Genomic DNA, 26,156 nt, shown 5'->3' with positions numbered 1-26,156 from the left:
TGGAGTTGGCGGTGGTGGAGAAGGGTACTGAAAGGAGTAGGAACGTAAGGGGAGATGAGGGTAGAGAGGTAAGGAAGGGCTGCAGATCGAGTGCATTTGTAGGTTAGTAGGAGAAGCTTAAACTGTATGCGGTACCTGATCGGAAGCCAGTGAAGTGACTTGAGGAGAGGGGTGATATGAGTATATCGGTCGAGGCGGAACATAAGACATGCAGCACAGTTCTGAATGGACCTGACGGGGGGATAGATGGCTAAGTGGGAGGCCAGTGAGTAGGTTGCAGTAATCAAGGCGAGAGGTAATGAGAGAGTGGATGAGAGTTTGGGTGGTGTGCTCAGAGAGGAAAGGGCGAATTTTGCTAATGTTATAGAGGAAGAAGCGACAGTCTTGGCTATCTGCTGGATATGCGCAGAGAAGGAGAGGGAGGAGTCGAAGATGACACCAAGGTTGCGGGGCAGATGAGACGGGGATGATGAGGGTGTTTATCAACTGAGATAGAGAGTGAAGGGAGAGGAGAAGTGGGTTTTTTAGTGGGAAGACAATAAGTTCGGTCTTGGCCATGTTCAGTTTCAGGTGGCAGTTGGGCATCCAGGCAGCAATGTTGGATAAGCAGGCCGATACTTTGGCCTGGGATTCCGCAGTGATGTCTGGTGTGGACAGATAAAGCTGGGTGTCGTCAACATAAGATGATAGTGGAAACCATGAGATGAGATCAGGGAGCCCAGGGAAGAGGTGTAGATTGAAAAAAGAAGGGGTCAAGGGCAGATCCCTGAGGAACCCAACAGAGAGCGGGATAGGGGTGGAGGACGAACCATGAGAGTGTACTCTGAAGGTATGATGGAAGAGATAAGAGGAGAACCAGTAGAGGACAGAGCCCTGGAACCAAAAGAGGACAGTGGTGTCAAGAAGTAAGTTGTGATTGACAGTGTCATAGTTCCTGATAGGAGGCTTATAAATAAACTGAACGGGTTGAAGTTAGAACCCGCAGTGGTGAACTGGATTGGAAACTGGCTGACTGATAGACAGAGGATGGTAGTAAATAGAATTCACTTGGAGAAAAGTGAGTATTGGAGTGCCTCAGGGATCAGTACTGGGGCTAATTTTATTCAATTATATTATGAGTGACATTGCTGAAGGGTTAGAAGGAAAATTAGATTTCTTTTCTTTTTTTTTGGCAGATGACCATAAAGATATACAAAAGAGTGATTACCCTGGCGGGAGTAGACAGCATGAAAAGTGATCTACCAAAATTAGAAGACTGGTCTAATATTTGGCACTTTAAATGAATGTGAAGAAATGCAGAATAATGCACTAGGGTGTAAAAATTCAAAGGACTTGTATGTGATAGGGGCGAAAGACTGATATGCGTAGATATAGAGTGATGGTATCTGAGGCTCTCATGGTGGCGAAACATTGTGACAATGTAGCCAAAGTTGGCCACCAAACCAAATCAGCAAATAGCCAGTTGTATTTATTGGCAGCCCAGGCCTGAGACTTAGGTTCAGGATCTAAAATTGACAAGAAAAGTACAGGCCTTAGCCGAAATCTGAACTCTGAAGTTCCAGCAAGCTCTTGAGCTATTGGGACACACCATGCAGCAAAATCAGGAAGGAGCTAGGGTGCAAAACCTCATAAACGGGATACAGATGGCTCCTCAAGCCAGGTGCAAGGTCTTGCTTAAATTTGGCAAGCTAAAGATGAGAACATGTTCACGAGATAAAGCTACTCATTAACATAGCCAAACAGTGTTAACCATGACATAACATAGTGTCCAATCAGATGTGCTTACTGTCATATTACCTGTATCCTGTATGAACATATAAAAGTTAGGGTACATCCTGCTTCAAGTTAGAGAGGGGCAACCCTCCTCTCTCTCCAGGGAAACCAATGTAGCGCAAGAGAATTGGCAAATTACCTGATTGCTTTCCCATGTAGACTTTGATTGGTAAAGAAATCATGAAAGACTGAGTCCCAGAAAGCACCTGTTTGCATCTGGGACACTATATTCCTATAACCCAATTGATATACATGCCAATTGTATATTCCTTAGTGTCGCAGAAATAAAAGTGATTACGAGTAGAAATATTCTGTAACAAGCTTTGGTAAGTTACAATAAGTACATAAGTAATGCCACACTGGGAAAAGACCAAGGGTCCATCGAGCCCAGCGTCCTGTCCACGACAGCGGCCAATCCAGGCCAAGGGCACCTGGTGAGCTTCCCAAACGTACAAACATTCTATACATGTTATTCCTGGAATTGTGGATTTTTCCCAAATCCATTTAGTAGTGGTTTATGGACTTGTCCTTTAGGAAACCGTCTAACCCTTTTTAAACTCTGCCAAGCTAACCGCCTTCACCACATTCTCCGGCAACGAATTCCAGAGTTTAATTACGCGTGGGTGAAGAAACATTTTCTCCGATTTGTTTTAAATTTACTACACTGTAGTTTCATCGCATGCCCCCTAGTCCTAGTAGTTTTGGAAAGCGTGAACAGACGCTTCACATCCACCTGCTCCACTCCACTCATTATTTTATATACCTCTATCATGTCTCCCCTCAGCTGTCTCTTCTCCAAGCTGAAAGCCCTAGCCTCCTTAGTCTTTCTTCATAGGGAAGTCGTCCCATCCCCGCTATCATTTTAGTCACCCTTCGCTGCACCTTTTCCAATTCCACTATATCTTTCTTGAGATGCGGCGACCAGAATTGGACACAATACTCGGTCGCACCATGGAGCGATATAATGGCATTATAACATCCTCACACCTGTTTTCATACCTTTCCTAATAATACCCAACATTCTATTCGCTTTCCGATCTGCAGCAGCACACTGAGCAGAAGGTTTCAGTGTATTATCGATGACGACACCCAGATCCCTTTCTTGGTCCGTAACTCCTAACGTGGAACCTTGCATGACGTAGCTATAATTCGGGTTCTTTTTTCCCACATGCATCACCTTGCAGTTGCTCACATTAAACGTCATCTGCCATTTAGCCGCCCAGTCGCCCAGTCTCGTAAGATCCTTCTGTAATTTTTCACAATCCTGTCGCGAGTAACGACTTTGAATAACTTATAATCTGTATAACTAAACTATCTCTCCTTCTCCTCCTTAATATCTATATAATAACTCTCACCTCTAATTCTGAAGCTCACTGTGTGGCAGGGAAGCACTGAAGCCCTGTACTGTTCTAGGCGGTCAGCAGTGCTCACTCTCACTGTGACTCATAGACCCGCCCTCAGCCACGCCCCATCCAGACATAATTCTCAACCCCAACGTTCTAATGAAGCGCGAAGCTCCACCCACTTCCGAGGTTGTGTAGACCACTGTTCCCCATGACTGTGTGCCCTGCCCTCGAGTCACAATGTTATGACGTGAAGGGCGGAGCACTGACAGTCACCCAATGGGCTGCAGTGTATCTCCGCCCTTGCGTCAACACACGATGATGTCGATGGCAGGGCGGGGAAGGCAGAAGGCACACAAAACCGCGACGCGTTTGGTGTGCGCAGAGGCAGACAGCTCCGTGCCCGTGTCCGTGCTTTTACAGTCCTCCCCTTCTCCCCCACCACCTGATCCATCCTGGGCTCTGCACTGGTAACCTGAGCCCCAGTGGCAGGATCGGGTTCTTCTGCCTTCCAGAGCAACTCCCGGAAAATAGGGATTTATTATTACACTCTGAACAGCTTTCCACAAGCGATCAGACCTGCTTTTAAAACTGCCATGCAACCCTATGCAACTCGGCGAACAGCAAAGTAAATATTTGAAGGTTCACTGCATTATTTGGAAGCGAGGGTGCGCTGGGCGCTTTCTGAGGTGCTGTTGTTGGTGCGGGGTCATCTGTCAGTCAGCAGAATGATAACTCTATCCCTGGCTGACCCTTGCATCCGTTACCTTCGCTCCTGTCTCCGCTTATAATGCCACTCTCTCCTCTGCTCTGGACACCCTCGCACCACCCACCCTCTCGTCCCACAAGGCGTACCAATCCCCAGCCTTGGCTGACCCCTTGCATCCGTCAACTTCGCTCCTGCACCCGATCTACTGAACGCCTCTGGAGGAAATCTCGCACCCATCTCAGATTTCCTTCACTACAAATTCATGCTATCCTCCTTCCAGTCCTCCCTATTCCTTGCCAAACAGGACTACTAACACCAATGGACCAACTCTCTCAGCTCCAGCCCTCGTCGTCTCTTCGCCACCCTTAAACTCCCCTCCTCAAAGTGCCCTCTTGCTCCCACCCACCCCTCACTTTCCCCTCAAACACTAGCCGACTACTTCCACGACAAGGTGCAAAGATCAACCTTGAGTTCACATACCAAGCCACCTCCTCCCCTTCGCCCTCCAACCCCTCCCCCTCAAACCAACCAGCCCTGGCCTCTTTCTCCCTCCTTCCCTGATATCACCGAGGAGGAAACTGCCCGCCTTCTTTCCTCCTCAAATGCACCCCTTGCTCCTCTGATCCGATCCCACACCAACTTACTTAACACCATCTCTCATATGTCATCCCCTCCATCTGCCATATCCTCAACCGCTCTCTCTCCACTGCAACGGTCCCCGACACCTTCAAGCCAAGCTGTAGTCACACCTCTCCTCAAGAAACCATCACTTGACCCTACCTGTCCATTCAACTACCGCCCCATCTCCCTCCTACCCTCCTCTCCAAAATACTTGAACGCGCTGTTCACAGCCGCTGCCTTGATTTTCTCTCCACTCAGGCCATCCTCGATCCGCTTCAATCCGGTTTTCGCCCTCTCCACTCAACAGAAACAGCACTCTCTAAAGTCCTGCAATGACCTGTTCCTTGCCAAATCCAGAGGCCACTAATCCATCCTCATCCTCCTCGATCTATCCGCCGCTTTTGACACTGTCAACCATGACTTACTTCTTGCCACACTGTCCTCAGTTGGGTTCCAGGGCTCTGTCCTCTCCTGGTTCTCCTCCTATCTCTCCCATCGTACCTTCAGAGTACACTCTCATGGATCTTCCTCCACCCCCATCCCGCTCTCTGTTGGAGTTCCCCAGGGATCTGTCCTTGGACCCCTTCTTTTCTCAATCTACACCTCTTCCCTAGGCTCACTGAGCTCATCTCATGGTTTCCACTATCATATTTATGCTGACGACACCCAGCTGTATCTCTCCACACCAGACATCACCGCGGAGACCCAGGCCAAGGTATCGGCCTGCTTATCTGACATTGCTGCTTGGATGTCCAGCCGCCACCTGAAACTGAACATGGCCAAGACCGAGCTTATCGTCTTTCCACCAAAACCCACTTCTCCTCTTTCCCCGCTTTCAATCTCAGTTGATAACACTCTCATCCTCCCCGTCTCATCCGTCCGCAACCTCGGAGTCATCTTCGACTCCTCCCTCTCCTTCTCGGCGCACATCCAGCAGACAGCCAAGACCTGTCACTTCTTCCTCTTTAACATCAACAAAATCGCCCCTTCCTCTCTGAGCACACCACCCGAACTCTCATCCACGCTCTCATTACCTCTCGCCTTGACTACTGCAACCTACTCCTCACTGGCCTCCCACTTAACCACCTATCCCCCTTCAATCCATTCAGAACTCTGCTGCACATCTTATATACCGCCAAAACTGGCATACTCATATCACCCCTCTCCTCAGGTCACTTCACTGGCTTCCGATCAGATACCGCATTCAGTTCAAGCTTCTACTTCTACCTACAAATGCACTCGGTCTGCAGCCCCTCACTACCTCTCTACCCTCATCTCCCCTTACGTTCCCACCCATAACCTCCGCTCACAGGACAAATCCCTCCTCTCAGTACCCTTCTCCACCACCGCCAATTCCAGACTCCGCCCATTCTGCCTCGCCTCACCCTATGCCTGGAATAGACTTCCTGAGCTCCTGCGCCAAGCCCCCTCCCTACCCATCTTCAAAGCCTTACTCAAAGCCCACCTCTTCAATGTTGCTTTCGACACCTAACCTCTATACCTTCAAGTAACCTAGACTACCCCAATTTAATGACCCCTAAACTAACTGTATATTTGTCCTTTAGATTGTAAGCTCATTGAGCAGGGACTGTCTTTCTATGTTAAATTGTACAGCGCTGCGTAACCCTAGTAGCGCTTTAGAAATGTTAAATAGTAGTAGTAGTAGTAGTCCTGCAACCCGATCCGCTGAACGCCTCTGGAGGAAATCTCGTACCCATTCAGACTTCCTTCACTAGAAATTCATACTATCCTCCTTCCATTCCTCCCTATTCCTTGCAAAACAGGACTATTACACCCAATTGACCAACTCTCTCAGCTCTCAAGTGCCCCCCGCTCCCACTCCGCCTTCACTCACTCCTCAATCACTGGCTGACTACTTCCACGACAAGGTACAAAAGATCAACCTTGAGTTCACTACCAAGTCACCACTCCTCTTCAGCCTGTAGCCCTTTCCAATAACCAACCAACTATGGCCTCTTTCTCCTCCTTTTCCTGAGATCACCGAGGATGAAACCTCCCGCCTTCTTTCCTCCTCGAAATGCACCACCTGTTCCTCGATCCCATCCCCACCAACCTACTTAACACCATCTCCCATACTGTCACCCCCTCCATCTGTCGCATCCTTAACCTTTCTCTCTCCACTGCAACTGTTCCTGACACCTTCAAGCACGCCGTAGTCACACCTCTCCTAAAAAACCCATCACTTGACCCTACCTGCCCCTCCAACTACCGCCCTATCTCTCTCCTCCTCTTCCTCTCCAAAATAGTGAACACGCCGTTCACAGTCGCTGCCTTGATTTCTCTCCTCTCATGCCATCCTTGATCCACTTCAATCTGGTTTTCGCCCTCTACACTCGACAGAAACAGCACTCTCTAAAGTCTGCAACGACCTGCTCCTTGCCAAATCCAGAGGCCACTATTCCATCATCATCCTCCTCGATCTATCCGCTGCGTTTGACACTGTCAATCATGATTTACTTCTTGCCACACTGTCCTCTTTTGGCGTTCCAAGGCTCCGTCCTTTCCTGGTTCTCCTCTTATCTCTCCCACCGCACCTTCAGAGTACACTCTCATAGATCTTCCTCCACTCCCATCCCACTATCTGTTGGAGTTCCCCAGGGATCTGTCCTTGGACCCCTTCTCTTCTCAATCTACACCTCCTCCCTAGGCCTCACTGATCTCATCTCATGGTTTCCAGTATCATCTTTATGCTGATGACACCAGCTATATCTCTCCACACCAGACATCACCGCGGAGACCCAGGCCAAGGTTTCGGCCTGCCTATCGACATTACTGCCTGGATGTCCAACCGCCACCTGAAGCTGAACATGTCCAAACCGAGCCCTCGCCCTTTCCACCTAAACCCCACCTCTCCTCTTCCTCCACTCTCTATCTCAGTTGATAACACCATCATCCACCCGTCCCATCTGCCCCGCAACCCTCGGACGTCATCTTCGATTCTTCCCTCTCCTTCTCTGAGCCTATCAACAGACTGCCAAGACCTGTCGCTTCTTCCTACTTCAACATCAGCAAAATTCGCCCTTTCCTATCTGAGCACACCTCACGAACTCTCGTCCCGTTCTCATTACCTCTCGCTTGACTACTGCAATTACTCCTCACCGGCCTCCCCACTTAGCCATCTATCCCCCCTTCAATCCGTCAGAACGCTGCTGCATCGTCTTACTATTCCGCCTAGAACCGATATACTTCATATCACCCCTCTCCTCAAGTCAGTCACTGGCTTCCGATCAGATACCGCACTCCAATTCAAGATTCTCCTCCTTACCTACAAAATGCACCCGGTCTGCAGCTCCTCACTACCTCTCTACCCTCATCTCCCCCTATTGTTCCCGCCCGTAAACCTCCGCTCACAAGACAAATCCTCCTTTCAGTTCCCTTCTCCACCACTGCCAACTCCAGGCTCCGCTCATTCTGCCTTGCCTCACCCTATGCTTGGAACAATCTTCCTCAACCCTACGCCAAGCCCCCTCCCTACCCATCTTCAAATCTCTGCTTAAAACTCACCTCTTCAAGGCTGCTTTCGGCACCTAACCTTTCGTGAAATATAGTCTGCCCTATCAGATGAACTCTACACTTGTCTTTTGACCTGTACACTTGTCTTTAGATTGGTTTAGATTGACTTTAGATTGTACACCTGTCTTTTAGATGTAAGCTCCTTGAGCAGGGACTGTCCTTCCATGTTAAATTGTACAGCGCTGTGTAACCCTAGTAGCGCTTTAGAAATGTTAAGTAGTAGTAGTAGCAGTGTGGGAAAGCTCTAGGCAAGTAAACTTTTGTTTCGTACGTGCAGGATGGTTGATTTTTTCACTGGTGAGACAGAACCCTCGGGAACTTCATGACCCCAACGGTTCCTGAGGTTCCAAAATGCAATCTTAGCACCGACAATCTAATTCCTTGAAGGTATGGAAAATAAGAAAATGTACCCGCAAATTATTAGCACCTTCCCTGACACTCGGAGGGAGGGAGACCCTCACACTCGGAGGGAAGGAGGAGACCCTGACACTCGGAGAGAGGGAGGGAGACACTGAAACTCGGAGGAAGGGAGGGGACCCGAAACTCAGAGGGATGGGGAAGGGATGGGAAGGGGATGGGGAGGGGAGGGAGGGGAATGACCTTGGAACTCGGAGGGAGGGAGGGAGGGACGAGACGACCCTGGAACTCGGAGGGAGGGGGACGACCCTGGAACTCAGAGGGAGGGGAGAAACCTGGAACTCGGAGGAAGGGGAGGACCCTGAACTTGGAGGAGGAAAAGAGGGAGGGGGAGGGGGGCCAACCCTGGAACTTGTAGGGAGGGGACAGGGACAACACTGGAACTCGGAGGGAAGATGAACCTGGAACTTGTAGGGAGGGGACAGGGACAACCATGGAACTCGGAGGGAAGGACGACCCTGGAACTGGGAGGGAGGGGACGCCCGGGACTGGGAGGAGGGAGGAGGAGGGAGGGGGGGCCCTAGCACACACTCTCATTCTCACACACACACTCTCTATCTCACACACTCTCACCCAGTCTCACTCTCTCTCTCTCTGTCAGCACCACACACACTCTCACATTCACTCCTCTCTCACACACTCACTCTCACACACACCCTCTCAAAACAAACACACTCCGAGGAAAACCTTGCTAGCTGCTCGTTTCATTTGTGTCAGAACGGGTCTGTTTTACTAGTCTGTAATAATCCCTTGGTTTGGTTAAAGAATAAGTGCACTGTTCTATCCAATGATGGAGTCGATATATATATACAATCAGAGGTTCTCTCTTAGTATTAGGCAGCTGAACTGCAGTACCAGACAGAACCTAGGGAACAATTAACCTCTAATTAATTCAGAAGGCATCCATACTGCAAGATTCCAGCTGCCCCCACATACATTTATTGCAGATATTCTGAAAAATCAACTGGCTGGGTTTTCCGAAGGACTGTTCAGTTCCTTTGTAGTAATCCCAACATTCTATTTTATTTGGACTGCTAATCTATCTGGTTGTCTACTTGAGATCCTCTCCCCAGCCCTCAGCCAGTAGAGGCAAATGCTACCACTTTCTCTAGAACCCCATCAGTATGTGAATCCTAAGTCTGGCCACTTGGTATCACAATTGAGCAATAGTCAGATGCCCTTTTGTCCAGCAGAGGCTGCAACTGTAACTGAACTTAGGTTGTTGGCATGGCAGTGCAGAGCCCTTACCTCTGAGCCACTGGGCCATCCCTTACTTGTGGGCCCATCATTGCTGAGAGCGGCATGAGTTTGGTTGAAACTGCTGATATACCACTAAAATACCTCTCTAAATGCTTATCACAGAAACCTCCAAATTCAAGGGGGTTCTTTATCATATATCATTGATTTACATTTTTGTCTACAGATTTCACAAGAAAAAGAAGTCCAAAGAAATCAGGAAAGATCCAGATCCAGTAGGGACATCATACCCCTTATACCACCAAATCTGGAAGGTGAGCAGATATAACTAAAAAGGAAGCATGGCTAGTGAAGTGAAGGATCGTACATGCTTGTAAGTCGTGGGCATCAACTAGGTAAGAATAACGTACACGATCGGGTTTTACCGTTAATAGAAGAAAAAACAGCAAATTGAAGTAAGAGCCCCTTCCTCCCCCTTCTCTTTGGTGGGGGAAGTGAATGATCCAGCCTCCTTCCTTGCTTTCTTTGCCTTATTTCTAATCAATAGAAATAGAATAAAATAAAACAGAGAAAGAAAATAAGATGATCCCTTTTTTATTGGACTAACAATACATTTTTTTCCGTCTGCCAAATCGGAAAGAAGTAGAGAGATCGTGGATGCTTTCCAAAGTGCTCTGCTCAAACAGATGGTGACCGAACCCACAAGGGAGGGAGCGATGCTGGATCTGGTGCTCACAAATGGGATAGTGTGTCAAATGTTCCGAGTGGTGTGTCACACCTGAGGAAGCAGTGACCCATCAAACGGTTTGGTTTGATACAACGGCTGAAGTGGAGGGCGGGCACTCTAAACTCACAGTCCTGGATTTCAAGCGTGATGACTTTAGTAAAATGGGGGAATACCTGAGGAAGGAGATGATGGATGGGCTGGAGGACGTACATGAAGTGGAAGGGCAGTGGTCCAGGCTGAAAGAAGTAATAAATAGGGCCACAGACCTTTATGTAAGGAGAGGTAAATAAAGCAAGAGAAAAGGAAACCGATATAGTTCTCCAAGCAAGTGGCTGAGAAATAAAGGCTAAGAGTTAGCGTTCCAGAAATATAGAAAATCTCAAGAAGAGGAAACACGGGGAGGAATACCGGATGAAACTGAAAGAAGCCAAGGAGAGAGGTACGTTCTGGTGAAGGCGCAAGCGGAAAGAACAAATGGCTAGAAATGTAAGGAGGGGCGACAAAAATTTCTTCAGATATATTAGTGAAGAAGAAGGACTAAAAAGGGAATTGTGAGACTAAAAGATACAGCGAACCGCTATGTAGATAATGATGAAGAAAGAAAAAGCCAATTTGCTAAATAGATACTTTTGTTCGGTTTTCACTGAAGAAAATCCTGGAGAAGGACCCGCGAGTGACTGGCAAAACTACACCTGAGAATGGAATGGATATAGTACCGTTCATGGAAGAGAGTGTGTATCACCAACTTGGAAAGCTAAAGGTGGACAAAGCCATGGGGACCCGGACGGGATCCACCCCAGAATTTTTGAGGGAGCTCAGAGAGGTTCTGGCGGGTCCTCTTAAAGATTTGTTTAATAAATCCTTGGAGACGGGAGAGGTTCCGAGGGACTGGAGAATGGCGGAGGTGGTCCCTCTTCACAAAAGTGGTGATAGGGAAGAAGCTGGAAACTACAGGCCGGTAAGCCTCACTTCGGGTTACTGGAAAAGTAATGGAAGCCATGCTGAAGGAAAGGATAGTGAATTTCCTAGAAGCCATAAGTTGCAAAATCCGAGACAACATGGTTTTACCAGAGGGAAATCGTGCCAAACGAATCTCATTGAATTCTTTGATTGGGTAACTGGAGAATTGAATCATCGACGTGCTATAGACGTAATCTACTTAGATTTTAGCAAAGCTTTTGACACGGTTCCCCACAGGAGGCTCTTAAATAAACTAGATGGGCTGAAGATAGGTCTCAAAGTGGTGAACTGGATTAGGAACTGGTTGAAGGACAGACGACAGAGGGTGGTGGTAATGGAGTTCGCTCGGAGGAGGGAAAGGTGAGTAGTGGAGTGCCTCAGGGATCGGTGCTGGGGCCGATTCTGTTCAATATATTTGTGAGTGACATTGCCGAAGGGTTAGAAGGTAAAGTTTGCCTATTTGCGGATGATACTAAGATTTGCAACAGAGTGGACACCCGGGAGGGAGTGGAAAGCATGAAAAGGGATTGGAGGAAGCAAGAAGAATGGTCTAAGGTTTGGCAATTAAAATTCAATGCGAAGAAATGCAAAGTGATGCATTTAGGGAAGTAGAAACCCACGAGAGCCTTATGTGTTAGGTGGGGAGAGTCTGATAGGTACTGAGGGGGAGAGGGATCTTGGGGTGATAGTATCCAAGGATCTGAAGGCAACGAAACAGTGTGACAAGGCGGTGGCCATAGCGAGAAGGTTGCTAGGCTGTATAGAGAGAGGTGTGATCAGCCACGTCGGCCCCGGAGGATTTTAAAGCAAAATCTCAAAATCTCTTTACGGCGTTCCGTCGCGCGAGCGATAGTACTGCGCATGTGCGCACACCTATTCCCGCTCGCCGAGCGGACACGCCCCCTCAGTTATATCCAAAAGATGGAGGAGACAACTCCAAAAGGGGAAGGTGGGAGGGTTTGTGAGAATATGCAGCCTGCTGTCTTCGGAGAACACCTGTTACAGGTAAGTAACTACTCTTTCTCCAAAGACAAGCAGGCTGATATTCTCACAAGTGGGTGACCCCTGGACCTAGGTGTCATTGTTGATGATTCGTTGAAACCCTCTGCTCAGTGTGCAGCGGCAGCAAAGAAAGCAAATAGAATGTTAGGTATTATTAGGAAACAAATGGAAAACAAAAGTGAGGACATTATAATGCCTTTGTATCGCTCCATGGTGCAACCGCACTTTGAATACTGTGTGTAATTCTGGTCACCGTATCTCAAAAGAGATATAGTGAAATGAGAAAATGTACAAAGAAGGGCGATGAAAATGATAAAGGGGATAGGACGACTTCCCTATGAGGGAAGGCTGAAGTGTATATGGCTCTTCTGCTTGGAAAAAAACTGGCTGAGGGGAGATACGATAGAGGTCTATAAAATAATGAGTGGAGTGGAATGGGTAGATGTGAATCACTCGTTTTCTCTTTCCAAAACACTAGGACTAGGGGGCACACAATGAAGTTACAAAGTAGTAAATTTAAAACAAATCAGAGAAAATATTTCTTCACTCAATGTGTAATTAAACTCTGGAATTCTTTGCCAGAGAATGTTGTAAAAGCAGTTAGGTTAGAGAGGTTTGAAAAAAGGTTTGTATAGTTTCCTAAAAGAAAACTCCATAGACCATTATTAAGATGGACTTGGAGAAAATGTATTGTACTGTTTTGGGATCTTATCAGATACTTGTAACCTGGATTGGCCACTGTTGAAAATAGGATGCTGGGTTTGATGGACTTCGATGTGTCCCACTATGGCAATACTTATGTACTTATGTAATGTGAAAAAAAAATGTGATTGGAGAAAAGCGGATGTGATCCCTCAGGACAAAAATGGTGACAGAGAAGATGTGGGAAATTAAAGGCCAGTAAGCCTCACTTCAGTAATTGGAAAAGTAATGAAGGTGCTGCTGAAGGAAAAGACAGTGAACTTTCTAGAATCCAGTGGGTTGCAAGATCCAAGGCAATGTGATTTTACCAAATAAAAATTGTGCCAAAGTTTTGATTTCGTTGACCTGGTAACCAGAGAACTGGATCAAGGATGTGTGCTAGATGTAGTTTATTTGGATTTCAGTAAAGTCTTTGGCATAGTTACTACTACTACTACTACTTAACATTTCTAGAGCGCTACTAGGGTTACGCAGCACTGTACAAATTAACAAAGAAGGACGGTCCCTGCTCAAAGGAGCTTACAATCTAAAGGACAAATGTACAGTCAGTCAAATAGGGGCAGTCTAGATTTCCTGAGTAGAGGTGTAGTGGATAGGTGGGAAGGCGACATTGAAGAGGTGGGCTTTGAGCAATGATTTGAAGATGGGCAGGGAGGGGGCCTGGCGTATGGGCTCAGGGAGTTTGTTCCAAGCATGGGGTGAGGCGAGGCAGAAAGGGCGGAGCCTGGAGTTGGCGGTGGTGGAGAAGGGTACTGAAAGGAGTAGGAACGTAAGGGGAGATGAGGGTAGAGAGGTAAGGAAGGGCTGCAGATCGAGTGCATTTGTAGGTTAGTAGGAGAAGCTTAAACTGTATGCGGTACCTGATCGGAAGCCAGTGAAGTGACTTGAGGAGAGGGGTGATATGAGTATATCGGTCGAGGCGGAACATAAGACATGCAGCACAGTTCTGAATGGACTGAAGGGGGATAGATGGCTAAGTGGGAGGCCAGTGAGTAGGTTGCAGTAATCAAGGCGAGAGGTAATGAGAGAGTGGATGAGAGTTTGGGTGGTGTGCTCAGAGAGGAAAGGGCGAATTTTGGCTAATGTTATAGAGGAAGAAGCGACAGGTCTTGGCTATCTGCTGGATATGCGCAGAGAAGGAGAGGGAGGAGTCGAAGATGACACCAAGGTTGCGGGCAGATGAGACGGGGATGATGAGGGTGTTATCAACTGAGATAGAGAGTGAAGGGAGAGGAGAAGTGGGTTTTTTAGTGGGAAGACAATAAGTTCGGTCTTGGCCATGTTCAGTTTCAGGTGGCAGTTGGGCATCCAGGCAGCAATGTTGGATAAGCAGGCCGATACTTTGGCCTGGGATTCCGCAGTGATGTCTGGTGTGGACAGATAAAGCTGGGTGTCGTCAACATAAAGATGATAGTGGAAACCATGAGATGAGATCAGGGAGCCCAGGGAAGAGGTGTAGATTGAAAAAAGAAGGGGTCCAAGGGCAGATCCCTGAGGAACCCCAACAGAGAGCGGGATAGGGGTGGAGGACGAACCATGAGAGTGTACTCTGAAGGTATGATGGAAGAGATAAGAGGAGAACCAGTAGAGGACAGAGCCCTGGAACCCAAAAGAGGACAGTGTGTCAAGAAGTAAGTTGTGATGACAGTGTCATAGTTCCTGATAGGAGGCTTATAAATAAACTGAACGGGTTGAAGTTAGAACCCGCAGTGGTGAACTGGATTGGAAACTGGCTGACTGATAGACAGAGGATGGTAGTAAATAGAATTCACTTGGAGAAAAGTGAGTATTGGAGTGCCTCAGGGATCAGTACTGGGGCTAATTTTATTCAATATATTTATGAGTGACATTGCTGAAGGGTTAGAAGGAAAATTAGATTTCTTTTCTTTTTTTTTGGCAGATGACATAAAGATATACAAAAGAGTGATTACCCTGGCGGGAGTAGACAGCATGAAAAGTGATCTACCAAAATTAGAAGACTGGTCTAATATTTGGCACTTTAAATGAATGTGAAGAAATGCAGAATAATGCACTAGGGTGTAAAAATTCAAAGGACTTGTATGTGATAGGGGCGAAAGACTGATATGCGTAGATATAGAGTGATGGTATCTGAGGCTCTCATGGTGGCGAAACATGTGACAATGTAGCCAAAGTTGGCCACCAAACCAAATCAGCAAATAGCCAGTTGTATTTATTGGCAGCCCAGGCCTGAGACTTAGGTTCAGGATCTAAAATTGACAAGAAAAGTACAGGCCTTTAGCCGAAATCTGAACTCTGAAGTTCCAGCAAGCTCTTGAGCTATTGGGACACACCATGCAGCAAAATCAGGAAGGAGCTAGGGTGCAAAAACCTCATAAACGGGATACAGATGGCTCCTCAAGCCAGGTGCAAGGTCTTGCTTAAATTTGGCAAGCTAAAGATGAGAACATGTTCACGAGATAAAGCTACTCATTAACATAGCCAAACAGTGTTAACCATGACATAACATAGGTCCAATCAGATGTGCTTACTGTCATATTACCTGTATCCTGTATGAACATATAAAAGTTAGGGTACATCCTGCTTCAAGTTAGAGAGGGGCAACCCTCCTCTCTCTCCAGGGGAAACCAATGTAGCGCAAGAGAATTGGCAAATTACCTGATTGCTTTCCCATGTAGACTTTGATTGGTAAAAGAAATCATGAAAGACTGAGTCCCAGAAAGCACCTGTTTGCATCTGGGACACTATATTCCTATAACCAATTGATTATACATGCCAATTGTATATTCCTTAGTGTCGCAGAAATAAAAGTGATTACGAGTAGAAATATTCTGTAACAAGCTTTGGTAAGTTACAATAAGTACATAAGTAATGCCACACTGGGAAAAGACCAAGGGTCCATCGAGCCCAGCGTCCTGTCCACGACAGCGGCCAATCCAGGCCAAGGGCACCTGGTGAGCTTCCCAAACGTACAAACATTCTATACATGTTATTCCTGGAATTGTGGATTTTTCCCAAATCCATTTAGTAGTGGTTTATGGACTTGTCCTTTAGGAAACTGTCTAACCCTTTTTTTAAACTCTGCCAAGCTAACCGCCTTCACCACATTCTCCGGCAACGAATTCCAGAGTTTAATTACGCGTTGGGTGAAGAAACATTTTCTCCGATTTGTTTTAAATTTACTACACTGTAGTTTCATCGCATGCCCCCTAGTCCTAGTAGTTTTGGAAAGCGTGAACAGACGCTTCACATCCACCTGCTCCACTCCACTCATTATTTTATATACCTCTATCATGTCTCCCCTCAGCTGTCTCTTCTCCAAGCTGAAAAGCCCTAGCCTCCTTAGTCTTTCTTCATAGGGAAGTCGTCCCATCCCCGCTATCATTTTAGTCACCCTTCGCTGCACCTTTTCCAATTCCACTATATCTTTCTTGAGATGCGGCGACCAGAATTGGACACAATACTCGGTCGCACCATGGAGCGATATAATGGCATTATAACATCCTCACACCTGTTTTCCATACCTTTCCTAATAATACCCAACATTCTATTCGCTTTCCGATCTGCAGCAGCACACTGAGCAGAAGGTTTCAGTGTATTATCGATGACGACACCCAGATCCCTTTCTTGGTCCGTAACTCCTAACGTGGAACCTTGCATGACGTAGCTATAATTCGGGTTCTTTTTTCCCACATGCATCACCTTGCAGTTGCTCACATTAAACGTCATCTGCCATTTAGCCGCCCCAGTCGCCCAGTCTCGTAAGATCCTTCTGTAATTTTTCACAATCCTGTCGCGATGTTAACGACTTTTGAATAACTTATAATCTGTATAACTAAACTATCTCTCCTTCTCCTCCTTAATATCTATATAAATAACTCTCACCTCTAATTCTGAAGCTCACTGTGTGGCAGGGAAGCACTGAAGCCCTGTACTGTTCTAGGCGGTCAGCAGTGCTCACTCTCACTGTGACTCATAGACCCGCCCTCAGCCACGCCCCATCCAGACATAATTCTCAACCCCAACGTTCTAATGAAGCGCGAAGCTCCACCCACTTCCGAGGTTGTGTAGACCACTGTTCCCCCATGACTGTGTGCCCTGCCCTCGAGTCACAATGTTATGACGTGAAGGGCGGAGCACTGACAGTCACCCAATGGGCTGCAGTGTATCTCCGCCCTTGCGTCAACACACGATGATGTCGATGGCAGGGCGGGGAAGGCAGAAGGCACACAAAACCGCGACGCGTTTGGTGTGCGCAGAGGCAGACAGCTCCGTGCCCGTGTCCGTGCTTTTACAGTCCTCCCCTTCTCCCCACCACCTGATCCATCCTGGGCTCTGCACTGGTAACCTGAGCCCCAGTGGCAGGATCGGGTTCTTCTGCCTTCCAGAGCAACTCCCGGAAAATAGGGATTTATTATTACACTCTGAACAGCTTTCCACAAGCGATCAGACCTGCTTTTAAAACTGCCATGCAACCCTATGCAACCTCGGCGAACAGCAAAGTAAATATTTGAAGGTTCACGCATTATTTTGGAAGCGAGGGTGCGCTGGGCGCTTTCTGAGGTGCTGTTGTTGGTGCGGGGTCATCTGTCAGTCAGCAGAATGATAACTCTATCCCTGGCTGACCCCTTGCATCCGTTACCTTCGCTCCTGTCTCCGCTTATAATGCCACTCTCTCCTCTGCTCTGGACACCCTCGCACCACCCACCTCTCGTCCCACAAGGCGTACCAATCCCCAGCCTTGGCTGACCCCTTGCATCCGTCAACTTCGCTCCTGCACCCGATCTACTGAACGCCTCTGGAGGAAATCTCGCACCCACTCAGATTTCCTTCACTACAAATTCATGCTATCCTCCTTCCAGTCCTCCCTATTCCTTGCCAAACAGGACTACTACACCCAATTGACCAACTCTCTCAGCTCCAGCCCTCGTCGTCTCTTCGCCACCCTTAACTCCCTCCTCAAAGTGCCCTCTGCTCCCACCCACCCCCTCACTTTCCCCTCAAACACTAGCCGACTACTTCCACGACAAGGTGCAAAAGATCAACCTTGAGTTCACTACCAAGCCACCTCCTCCCCTTCGCCCTCCAACCCTCCCCCTCAACCAACCAGCCCTGGCCTCTTTCTCCTCCTTCCCTGATATCACCGAGGAGGAAACTGCCCGCCTTCTTTCCTCCTCAAAATGCACCACTTGCTCCTCTGATCCGATCCCCACCAACTTACTTAACACCATCTCTCATACTGTCATCCCCTCCATCTGCCATATCCTCAACCGCTCTCTCTCCACTGCAACGGTCCCCGACACCTTCAAGCAAGCTGTAGTCACACCTCTCCTCAAGAAACCATCACTTGACCCTACCTGTCCCTTCAACTACCGCCCCATCTCCCTCCTACCCTTCCTCTCCAAAATACTTGAACGCGCTGTTCACAGCCGCTGCCTTGATTTTCTCTCCACTCAGGCCATCCTCGATCCGCTTCAATCCGGTTTTCGCCCTCTCCACTCAACAGAAACAGCACTCTCTAAAGTCTGCAATGACCTGTTCCTTGCCAAATCCAGAGGCCACTAATCCATCCTCATCCTCCTCGATCTATCCGCCGCTTTTGACACTGTCAACCATGACTTACTTCTTGCCACACTGTCCTCAGTTGGGTTCCAGGGCTCTGTCCTCTCCTGGTTCTCCTCCTATCTCTCCCATCGTACCTTCAGAGTACACTCTCATGGATCTTCCTCCACCCCCATCCCGCTCTCTGTTGGAGTTCCCCAGGGATCTGTCCTTGGACCCCTTCTTTTCTCAATCTACACCTCTTCCCTAGGCTCACTGAGCTCATCTCATGGTTTCCACTATCATATTTATGCTGACGACACCCAGCTGTATCTCTCCACACCAGACATCCCCGCGGAGACCCAGGCCAAGGTATCGGCCTGCTTATCTGACATTGCTGCTTGGATGTCCAGCCGCCACCTGAAACTGAACATGGCCAAGACCGAGCTTATCGTCTTTCCACCAAAACCCACTTCTCCTCTTTCCCCGCTTTCAATCTCAGTTGATAACACTCTCATCCTCCCCGTCTCATCCGTCCGCAACCTCGGAGTCATCTTCGACTCCTCCCTCTCCTTCTCGGCGCACATCCAGCAGACAGCCAAGACCTGTCACTTCTTCCTCTTTAACATCAACAAAATTCGCCCCTTCCTCTCTGAGCACACCACCCGAACTCTCATCCACGCTCTCATTACCTCTCGCCTTGACTACTGCAACCTACTCCTCACTGGCCTCCCACTTAACCACCTATCCCCCCTTCAATCCATTCAGAACTCTGCTGCACATCTTATATACCGCCAAAACTGGCATACTCATATCACCCCTCTCCTCAGGTCACTTCACTGGCTTCCGATCAGATACCGCATTCAGTTCAAGCTTCTACTTCTTACCTACAAATGCACTCGGTCTGCAGCCCCTCACTACCTCTCTACCCTCATCTCCCCTTACGTTCCCACCCATAACCTCCGCTCACAGGACAAATCCCTCCTCTCAGTACCCTTCTCCACCACCGCCAATTCCAGACTCCGCCCATTCTGCCTCGCCTCACCCTATGCCTGGAATAGACTTCCTGAGCTCCTGCGCCAAGCCCCCTCCCTACCCATCTTCAAAGCCTTACTCAAAGCCCACCTCTTCAATGTTGCTTTCGACACCTAACCTCTATACCTTCAAGTAACCTAGACTACCCCAATTTAATGACCCCTAAACTAACTGTATATTTGTCCTTTAGATTGTAAGCTCATTGAGCAGGGACTGTCTTTCTATGTTAAATTGTACAGCGCTGCGTAACCCTAGTAGCGCTTTAGAAATGTTAAATAGTAGTAGTAGTAGTAGTCCTGCACCCGATCCGCTGAACGCCTCTGGAGGAAATCTCGTACCCATTCAGACTTCCTTCACTAGAAATTCATACTATCCTCCTTCCATTCCTCCCTATTCCTTGCAAAACAGGACTATTACACCCAATTGACCAACTCTCTCAGCTCTCAAAGTGCCCCCCGCTCCCACTCCGCCTTCACTCACTCCTCAATCACTGGCTGACTACTTCCACGACAAGGTACAAAAGATCAACCTTGAGTTCACTACCAAGTCACCACCTCCTCTTCAGCCTGTAGCCCTTTCCAATAACCAACCAACTATGGCCTCTTTCTCCTCCTTTCCTGAGATCACCGAGGATGAAACCTCCCGCCTTCTTTCCTCCTCGAAATGCACCACCTGTTCCTCCGATCCCATCCCCACCAACCTACTTAACACCATCTCCCATACTGTCACCCCCTCCATCTGTCGCATCCTTAACCTTTCTCTCTCCACTGCAACTGTTCCTGACACCTTCAAGCACGCCGTAGTCACACCTCTCCTAAAAAACCCATCACTTGACCCTACCTGCCCCTCCAACTACCGCCCTATCTCTCTCCTCCTCTTCCTCTCCAAAATAGTTGAACACGCCGTTCACAGTCGCTGCCTTGATTTTCTCTCCTCTCATGCCATCCTTGATCCACTTCAATCTGGTTTTCGCCCTCTACACTCGACAGAAAACAGCACTCTCTAAAGTCTGCAACGACCTGCTCCTTGCCAAATCCAGAGGCCACTATTCCATCCTCATCCTCCTCGATCTATCCGCTGCGTTTGACACTGTCAATCATGATTTACTTCTTGCCACACTGTCCTCTTTTGGGTTCCAAGGCTCCGTCCTTTCCTGGTTCTCCTCTTATCTCTCCCACCGCACCTTCAGAGTACACTCTCATAGATCTTCCTCCACTCCCATCCCACTATCTGTTGGAGTTCCCCAGGGATCTGTCCTTGGACCCCTTCTCTTCTCAATCTACACCTCCTCCCTAGGCTCACTGATCTCATCTCATGGTTTCCAGTATCATCTTTATGCTGATGACACCCAGCTATATCTCTCCACACCAGACATCACCGCGGAGACCCAGGCCAAGGTTTCGGCCTGCCTATCGACATTACTGCCTGGATGTCCAACCGCCACCTGAAGCTGAACATGTCCAAAACCGAGCCCCTCGCCTTTCCACCTAAACCCACCTCTCCTCTTCCTCCACTCTCTATCTCAGTTGATAACACCCTCATCCACCCCGTCCCATCTGCCCGCAACCTCGGAGTCATCTTCGATTCTTCCCTCTCCTTCTCTGCGCATATCCAACAGACTGCCAAGACCTGTCGCTTCTTCCTCTTCAACATCAGCAAAATTCGCCCTTTCCTATCTGAGCACACCTCACGAACTCTCGTCCACGTTCTCATTACCTCTCGCCTTGACTACTGCAACTTACTCCTCACCGGCCTCCCACTTAGCCATCTATCCCCCCTTCAATCCGTTCAGAACGCTGCTGCACGTCTTATATTCCGCCAGAACCGATATACTCATATCACCCCTCTCCTCAAGTCAGTTCACTGGCTTCCGATCAGATACCGCATACAATTCAAGATTCTCCTCCTTACCTACAAATGCACCCGGTCTGCAGCTCCTCACTACCTCTCTACCCTCATCTCCCCCTATGTTCCCGCCCGTAACCTCCGCTCACAAGACAAATCCCTCCTTTCAGTTCCCTTCTCCACCACTGCCAACTCCAGGCTCCGCTCATTCTGCCTTGCCTCACCCTATGCTTGGAACAATCTTCCTCAACCCCTACGCCAAGCCCCCTCCCTACCCATCTTCAAATCTCTGCTTAAAACTCACCTCTTCAAGGCTGCTTTCGGCACCTAACCTTTCGTGAAATATAGTATGCCCTATCAGATGAACTCTACACTTGTCTTTTGACTGTACACTTGTCTTTAGATTGTTTAGATTGACTTTAGATTGTACACCTGTCTTTTAGATTGTAAGCTCCTTGAGCAGGGACTGTCCTTCCATGTTAAATTGTACAGCGCTGTGTAACCCTAGTAGCGCTTTAGAAATGTTAAGTAGTAGTAGTAGCAGTGTGGGAAAGCTCTAGGCAAGTAAACTTTTGTTTCGTACGTGCAGGATGGTTTGATTTTTCACTGTTGAGACAGAAACCCTCGGGAACTTCATGACCCCAAAGGTTCCTGAGGTTCCAAAATGCAATCTTAGCACCGACAATCTAATTCCTTGAAGGTATGGAAAATAAGAAAATTGTACACGCAAATTATTAGCACTCTCCCTGACACTCGGAGGGAGGGAGACCCTCACACTCGGAGGGAAGGAGGGAGACCCTGACACTCGGAGAGAGGGAGGGAGACACTGAAACTCGGAGGAAGGGAGGGGACCCTGAAACTCAGAGGGATGGGGAAGGGATGGGAAGGGGATGGGGAGGGGAGGGGAGGGGATGACCTTGGAACTCGGAGGGAGGGAGGGAGGGACGAGACGACCCTGGAACTCGGAGGGAGGGGGACGACCCTGGAACTCAGAGGGAGGGGAGAAACCTGGAACTCGGAGGAAGGGGAGGACCCTGGAACTTGGAGGGAGGAAAAGAGGGAGGGGGAGGGGGGCCACCCTGGAACTTGTAGGGAGGGGACAGGGACAACCCTGGAACTCGGAGGGAAGATGAACCTGGAACTTGTAGGGAGGGGACAGGGACAACCATGGAACTCGGAGGGAAGACGACCCTGGAACTGGGAGGGAGGGGACGCCCCGGGACTGGGAGGGAGGGAGGGAGGGAGGGAGGGAGGGGGGGCCCTAGCACACACTCTCATTCTCACACACACACTCTCTATCTCACACACTCTCACCCAGTCTCACTCTCTCTCTCTCTGTCAGACACACACACACTCTCACATTCACTCTCTCTCACACACTCACTCTCACACACACCCTCTCAAACAAACACACTCCGAGGAAAACCTTGCTAGCGCTCGTTTCATTTGTGTCAGAAACGGGTCTGTTTTACTAGTCTGTTAATAATCCCTTGGTTTGGTTAAAGAATAAGTGCACTGTTCTATCCAATGATGGAGTCAGATATATATATACAATCAGAGGTTCTCTCTAGTATTAGGCAGCTGAACTGCAGTACCAGACAGAACCTAGGGAACAATTAACCTCTAATTAATTCAGAAGGCATCCATACTGCAAGATTCCAGCTGCCCCACATACATTTATTGCAGATATTCTGAAAAATCAACTGGCTGGGTTTTCCGAAGGACTGTTCATTTCCTTTGTAGGTAATCCCAACATTCTATTTTATTTGGACTGCTAATCTATCTGGTTGTCTACTTGAGATCCTCTCCCCCAGCCCTCAGCCAGTAGAGGCACATGCTACCACTTTCTCTAGAACCCATCAGATGTGAATCCTAAGTCTGGCCACTTGGTATCACAATTGAGCAATAGTCAAGATGCCCTTTTGTCCAGCAGAGGCTGCAACTGTAAACTGAACTTAGGTTGTTGGCATGGCAGTGCAGAGCCCTTACCTCTGAGCCACTGGGCCATCCCTTACTTGTGGGCACATCATTGCTGAGAGCGGCATGAGTTTGTTGAAACTGCTGATATACCACTAAAATACTCTCTAAATGCTTATCACAGAAACCTCCAAATTCAAGGGGTTCTTTATCATATATCATTGATTTACATTTTTGTCTACAGATTTCATGAGAAAAGAAGTCCAAAGAAATCAGGAAAGATCCAGATCCAGTAGGACATCAGAAGGGCCTTTTACCACAAATCTGCAAGGTGAGCAGATATAACTAAAAAGGAAGCATGGCTAGTGAAGTGAAGGATCGTACATGCTTGTAAGTGGTGGGCATCAACTAGGTAAGAATAAACGTACACGATCGGGTTTTACCGTTAATAGAAGAAAAAAACGGAAAATGAAGTAAGAGCCCCTTCCTCCCTTCTCTCTTTGGTGGGGGAAGTGAATGATCCAGCCTCCTTCCTTGCTTTCTTTGCCTTTTAGGTAATCAATAGAAATAGAATAACATAAAACAGAGAAAAGAAAATCAGATGATACCTTTTTTATTGAACTAACAATACATTTTTTGATTAGCTTTCGAAGGTAGCCCTTCTTCGATAGATCAGAAATAAGCAAATTTTGATAAGTAACAGCATATATAAGTGAAACATCAAAGTATTTCAGTGACAGTCTGAAAGGATGAGGGAGGGGGTGGGCTAGGTGAGAAGCAGAGAGAGCTGAGAGGATGAGGGACAGGGAAATATGCATGGTGATCAGAGAGTGACAAAGCAGTGGAGTTTCATGGCTTATAATGGGCTAGAAAACCCAGATCTTTGTTAAGTCCTGTCTGGTGGGTGTCAAAATATTTAAACATTCTGACTTCAAAGGTCTCACATTCCTGGATTGTTTTAAAGTTCCCTTTTAGTATTCTTACCATAAAATCATTGGTTCGGTGTTCTGGTTTTGCAAAGTGCTGTCCCCCAGAGGTAACATCCTGGTTAGCGTTGGCATTTTTCATATGATGTCTATGTAAATTAAATCTCTTCTTCAGCATCTGGCTTGTTTCTCCAATATAGCACCCTTCATCACATTTTTTACACTGTATGACATATACTACATTGGAAGATGAGCATGTGAAGGATTCCTTTATGTTGAATATTTTTCCTTTGTGAATGACCATGGGGTCTTGTGAAATGTTCTGGCATAGTTTGGGACCGGACGGGATCCACCCCAGGATATTGAGGGAGCTCAGAGAGGTTCTGGCGGATCCTCTTACAGATTTGTTTAACAAATCCTTGCAGACGGGAGAGGTTCCGAGGAATTGGAGAACGGCGGATGTGGTCCCTCTTCACAAAAGTGGCAATAGGGAAGAAGCTGGAAACTACAGGCCGGTAAGCCTCACTTCGGTTATTAGAAAAGTAATGGAAGCGATGCTGAAGGAAAGGATAGTGAATTTCCTGGAAACTAATAAGTTGCAAGATCCGAGACAACATGGTTTTACCAAAGGGAAATCGTGCCAAACGAATCTCATTGAGTTCTTTGATTGGGTGATCGGAGAACTGAATCAGGGACGAGCTATAGACGTAATCTACTTAGATTTCAGCAAAGCTTTTGACACGGTTCCCCACAGGAGGCTCTTAAATAAACTGGACGGGCTGAAGATAGGACCTGAAGTGGTGAACTGGATTAGGAACTGGTTGACGGACAGATGCCAGAGGGTGGTGGTTAATGGAATTCGCTTGGATGAGGGAAAGGTGAGTAGTGGAGTGCCTCGGGGATCGGTGCTGGGGCCGATTCTGTTCAATATATTTGTGAGTGACATTGCCGAAGCGTTAGAAGGTAAAGTTTGCCTATTTGCGGATGATACTAAGATCTGTAACAGAGTGGACACCAAGGAGGGAGTGGAAAACATGAAAAAGGATCTAAGGAAGCTAGCAGAATGGTCTAAGGTTTGGCAATGCGAAGAAATGCAAAGAGATGCAGTTAGGGAATAGAAATCCACGGGAGACGTATGTGTTAGGCGGTGAGAGTCTGATAGGTACGGACAGGGAGAGGGATCTTGGGGTGATAGTATCTGAGGATCTGAAGGCAAAGAAACAGTGTGACAAGGTGGTGGCCGTAACTAGAAGGTTGGTAGGCTGTATAGAGAGATCAGCAGAAGAAAAGAAGTTTTAATGCCCCTGTATAAGTCGTTGGTGAGGCCCCACCCTGGAGTATTGTGTTCAGTTTTGGAGGCCGTATCTTGCTAAGGATATAAAAAGAATTGAAGCGGTGCAAAGAAAAGCTACGAGAATGGTATGGGATTTGCGTTAGAAGACGTATGAGGAGAGACTTGCTGACCTGAACATATATACCCTGGAGGAAAGGAGAAACAGGGGTGATATGATACAGACGTTCAAATATTTGAAAGATATTAATCCGCAAACGAAGCTTTTCCGGAGATGGGAAGGCAGTAGAACTAGAGGACATGAAATGAGATTGAAGGGGGGCAGACTCAAGAAAAATGTCAGGAAGTATTTTTTCATGGAGAGAGTGGTGGATGCTTGGAATGCCCTCCCGCGGGAGGTGGTGGAGATGAAAACGGTAACGGAATTCAAACATGCATGGAATAAACATAAAGAAATTCTGTTCAGAAGGAAGAGATCCTCAGGAGCTTAGCGGGGATTGGATGGCAGAGCCGGTGGTGGGAGGCGGGGCTGGTGGTTGGGAAGCAGGGCTAGTGCTGGGCAGACTTATACAGTCTGTGCCCTGAAAAAGACAGATAGAAATCAAGGTCAGGTATACAGAAAAAGTAGCACATATGA

Source organism: Microcaecilia unicolor, chromosome 2 (genome assembly GCF_901765095.1).
Source record: "Microcaecilia unicolor chromosome 2, aMicUni1.1, whole genome shotgun sequence".
In the NCBI taxonomy this organism is placed as follows: domain Eukaryota; kingdom Metazoa; phylum Chordata; class Amphibia; order Gymnophiona; family Siphonopidae; genus Microcaecilia; species Microcaecilia unicolor.
Note: the sequence above shows the minus strand (reverse complement) of the source record.